Here is a 4506-nt window from a genome sequence, read left to right as displayed (position 1 = left end):
AGCCGTAGTGACCCCAAAATGAACGGAACGGTGAGCTCGTAGGGGCAGGCTTTAGTCCCCATGAACACTTTCAATGGGCTGTTGAGGCTTTGAAAGTCGAAGGGCTGAACAAACAGCAAGTGATTGTAGTTGTTGCAAAGATTGTGGATGGCACTTTTACCACTCAGAATGAGATCAGTTTGAATCAAGGGGCAAGTTGGGAGAAGGGCCGTCGTACCAGGAATGTTCCTTTTAGCTCTAATCTCGTGCTCGGAAAAGATCAGCAAACCCAGTCAGCGCCTACCAATCCCTTTGCTAGTGCATCCAGCAAAACTCCACAAACCTCGAAGTACCCACCCCGAGGCCAAACGTTCTTTGATCCCCTCTATATGGCTTTGTCCAAAGCTCTTCCAATCCTTATAGGACAAGGCCATCTTAAACCCCTTGAGCCTCGGCCGCTCTCGGATCCCCTTCCAGCTAAGCATGATGCTGCCCGGTACTATGTCTTCCATCAACAAACCAGACATGGTACTAACAGTTGTTTTCGTCTTCGCCACGAAATACAAGATCTGATTGATAAAGAGGTCATCGTTGCGCTAGGTCCTGCAAAGTCTATCCGCATTGGATCGATGAACTTGGGGAATAATGTGATTATGTGATCGGGGGATGAACCACCTGTGGATGGCGCTTATTTTACTCCTGATATGGGGATGGCACGCACTATTTTGAGCAATGTGCAAATGCTGGTTATTTTACTTTCTGACTTGGGTATTGGGCCAGTCTTATTGTGTTGTATTGAGTCAGTCCTTTTGTACTAAGTCAGTTGAGTCTGTCTTGTTGTATCGAGTCAGTCCTATTTTGTTAGAGTTGGGTGATTTCGGGGGGCGTTACCTCGGATATCACTATCTTGTTTTGTGTTTGTCTTTTACACTCTTTTGAGTCTGTTTCTGCCGTGGAGACAGTTACACCAGAATATTTGAATGAAACAGCAGTGATTTCACACTCTTGAGTTTGTTTCTGCCTTAAGCTAGTTCTGCCAGAAGATTTTAATGAAGCGGCAGTGCTTTTCACCTACTTTTCTGTGCCTTGAAATCGTTGCATTGACCTAAGTTTTTCAAAACTTTTTGAACATTGTGATGAAAAAAAAAGAGGAAGGAATTCCTTGGGATTTGTAAAAATTTGATCAATGGAGAGAAAGAGAGGCATGCCAAGCCCTTAATGAATGATATCATGCTTGTTAATGTGAGTACTGAGAAGGATCCTGGCTTGATCTAGATTGGTTCTACATTCTCTTCAGCGCGAGCGACTAGTCGCTTTCTTAAAAGATTTCAAAAAAATGTTTTGCGCGGTCCTGTGAAAACCTGTATGGAATCACTTTTGAGATTGTGCAGTATAGGATCGCTCTCAGCCTCGAGACTCAACCCCTTTTACTTTCAAACTTTGAACTTGGATTCAGAATGTTCAACCGTCAACCACAAAGTGAGGCTTGTATGGCCAGATTTGAAGTAGCCCATGAACTAGGGGCAAGAAGATCAGATATGATCAAAGGAAGCTTGCAAAGCTGGATAAGAAGCAACCCTTGAACTAGGCGCAAAAAATGTCAGATGTGCTCGAAGAGTAAAAAATTGGGACATTTCTCAAACTAACAAAGATCGGCAAGAAAGCCAAATCTGAGAAACGGAAATAAGAAAGTATTGTTAAAGGACAACCGAGTTCCTATCTATGGGGAAACTTCAGTCCCCATTGGATGGACTCCTACATCATTAGCAAACAACAGCCATTCTTCTGGATTTAGGTGGCTTCAAAATCTCAACACCGACCATTCAACATGGACAAAGTTGAGCCTTTTTATCCTTGAGAGGGTCGTTGGGCCGAAAACCCGGAAGGGTGACCCAGGCAAAAGTTAGAGCAGAGAAAAAAGAAGAAAATGAAAACAAGAAAAGAGTGAAAAGAAGAAAAGAAAAGAAATGAAAAGAAAAAAAGAACATAGCTCGCAAGGTTAAAAACCCAGAAAGGGCGGCCTTGGCAAAAGTTAGAGCGCAAAAGAAGAGGTTAATACCCTAGTGTACCTTAACCCCGAACTACGTAAGGCTTGATTCCCATCTTTGGGATACGTAGGCAACTTCATTCTGAAGTCCAGCCATAAACACTTCCAAATCGACTATGTCCATGTAACGGTTCTGATCATCCGAGAGTTTGGTTGTGATCATCACTTTAAGGACTGATTATAGTGCGCTATGATGCCATTCAGACAATGGGCAACTTTCCGTTGCCGTGCAGTGCCATTTAGATAAAGGGCAATTTTTCATTGTTTTGGATCTGAGGTTGTACATGTCAAGAGTAAATTCTACGTTGGTCGAGCAGTTGCCATTTGCAAAAACAGTTTTTGAGAATTTTTACGGAGGTTGACTAATTTTATCGAAAATTATTCCATTTTTTCCCCAAAAACTGGACCATATCTTGGACCCCAAAAGGAAAATTTTCAGTGCTCATAACCTAACTTGCATGATTTTAAATTAGAAAATCGAACAAGCATGTTAATCTAACTCTCATGTTGGTCAAAATTGTTTTAGTAGAAAACCAAAACAAAAAAAAAATGGTCAAAATGATGAACTAGGGGCACAGTTGAGTCAAGCTTCCTGTCTTTTCCCCGTTGTCAATGCATTTTCCAAAAAGGGCACTCTACCTGCCAGAAAAGGGCACAACTGAAGCAAATAGCAAAGGGCCGGAAGCTCTCTCATCCTCCGAGCAATGAGGTATCAAGTCAAGTGCGAAGCACGAACCAGAAAAGGAGCAGGATATTCCACTCCCTTATTCGAAAAGGTTTGGTCACATCTGAACTAGCCAAGGGTGCCATCAACCGATGTCAGCTGCAGATTTGCTACACACCCAGTTGTAGCGTAACCCCTCTATGGGAAAGTTCACTGTTGTGAGCAGAAGAAGAAGAATCTAGCGGAATGTTAGGGGCAAGAGCCCGCAATTTCCTATTTATCCATCAACCGCCCAGGGGAGGGATAAAAAAAGAAGAGAGATTAAAGAATAGAGAAATGTGTGCTGAGAGAAAAAGTGTAAAAATGGCTTTTTCAGAAAACTAGAGATTGAGTGCCAGAGTGATGTGAGAATCAAAAATGAGAAAGGGTGGGAAATAATACCTGGAGAAACAGGCTCCCTGTGCACATTTGAGTCTTGTGTTTTGTTGTGTTTTGGTTTGTCTAGATTGTTGTTTTGAGTCGTTTCAAATGTCAATAGATGTGTTTAGGTTGTTCACCTTTGTTTTTCCTTTGTTGAGTCGTTTTTACTGTGGTCATTCGTAGGCTCAATACCCAGTCAAGAACTCGTTTCTCAATTTCAAATTCAAAAATAAAATTATTTTGTACTCAGAGTGCTGTGCCATTCTCCATATTTCTACAAAACAGGTTTTTTTCTTTCATGAACTGTAGGGTTCAACCCAGGTCATGTGAGAATAGTAGAACAATGACCTATTTGAAGCTATTTAGGATCCGAACTGCAAAGCAAAAGAAAAGAGGGAAAATGTGGACCATCTTAGCGTGTTTCAACTTCAGCAAATTCCGAGACTGCATTCCAGCTGCACCTTCTCAGGCCTTGCCATTTCTCTGGAGCATGAGTGTATCTCGACCCCAAGCTTAAGCCTGCTTCAATCCATAATGGCAGTCCAAGCAGCCCCTGTGGTTTTTACATGCAGATGTTATCTCTCGCCAATATAGACAGGGTGTACCCTTTTGAGCCGAGCATGTTGCCAAGTCCTCTGAGAGGTAAGTCGGAGGCACTGAAGTACATATTTGATGCCCCTCTATTGAATAGAATGTGCATTTTCATATGCACTTCTGTTGCATGTGTGCCGCGCATCATTTATGATTCGTGCATAGAATATGCTTGCTTTCAATCATGCATAGAATATGCTTTCAATGTTGCATAGAATATGCCTGTCTCATGCATAGAATATGGTTTCAATATTGCATAGAATATGCTTTCCATGTTGCATAGAAAATGCATTCTTCCATACTGGCATAGAAAATGCTCGTGTCTTTTGCATAAAAAAAGTCCCCATACTTGCATAGAAAGTGCATTTTCTCGTACTTTCTTGTGCTTTTTTATCTCACTCGCACTATCTTGTGCACTTACACTTTGTATCTCACTCACACTGTCTTGTGCACTTACAATTTTTATCTCACTCGCACTGTCTTGTGCACTTACACTTTTTATCTCACTCGCATTGTCTTGTGCACTTACACTTTTTATCTCACTTGCACTGTCTTGTGCACTTACACTTTGTATCTCACTCGCACTGTTTTGTGAAGTTTACACTCACGCTTTCTTGCGCATCGTACTGTTTTGTGCAGTTTACACTCGTGCTTTCTTGCGCATCGCACTATTTTGTGTAGTTTATACTCGCGGTTTCTTGCACATCGCACTATCTTTTGCATTTCATTACATGCTCTCATCTTGCATTGAAAATGCTTGTATCTTTTGCATTGAGCAATGCTCATGCTTTTTTGCGCACCTTAC

This window comes from Camellia sinensis, chromosome 6 (assembly GCF_055761805.1).
Source record: "Camellia sinensis isolate YWXY chromosome 6, ASM5576180v1, whole genome shotgun sequence".
In the NCBI taxonomy this organism is placed as follows: domain Eukaryota; kingdom Viridiplantae; phylum Streptophyta; class Magnoliopsida; order Ericales; family Theaceae; genus Camellia; species Camellia sinensis.
The sequence above is the reverse complement of the archived record's forward strand: the minus strand, read 5'-3'. Positions refer to the sequence as shown.